The sequence below is a fragment of the Capsicum annuum genome, chromosome 5 (genome assembly GCF_002878395.1).
Source record: "Capsicum annuum cultivar UCD-10X-F1 chromosome 5, UCD10Xv1.1, whole genome shotgun sequence".
Taxonomy (NCBI): Eukaryota; Viridiplantae; Streptophyta; class Magnoliopsida; order Solanales; family Solanaceae; genus Capsicum; species Capsicum annuum.
The window spans coordinates 177029469-177029940 of record NC_061115.1 but is presented as its reverse complement, the minus strand read 5'-3'; positions in this window follow the sequence as shown (position 1 = coordinate 177029940).

Here is a 472-nt window from a genome sequence, read left to right as displayed (position 1 = left end):
AAAAGAAGAATATTATGTAGTATGTCAAAAGGAACATGTAATAGACTATAGATATGCAAAAGGTAAAGCTAGTATACCACTAGTAACAAAAAGAATAATTAATAAAGAGATAAATGATATAAAAAGTGGAGACCCAATAAAATATGAACACCTTGTAGGTACAGAGATATTAATAAAAGCATGTTTTAGAGAAGGAATAGATACACCAATAGAATTATATTTAGCAGATGATAGAACTATAAAATCTGTAGAAAAAAGCATAATAACTGCTATAAAAGGAAACTTAATATACCAAAAATTTAAATTTATAATAAGTACAAATTATTCAGTAGCGGTAACAGATAAAAATATAGATAAATCATTAGTATTATATTGGAAAATATTAGGAATAGAATTAACCCCAGGAAGTAAAATATTTATAGCAAGATGCAAAAATTTATATGTATTAACAACAAAACATAAAATAACAGGA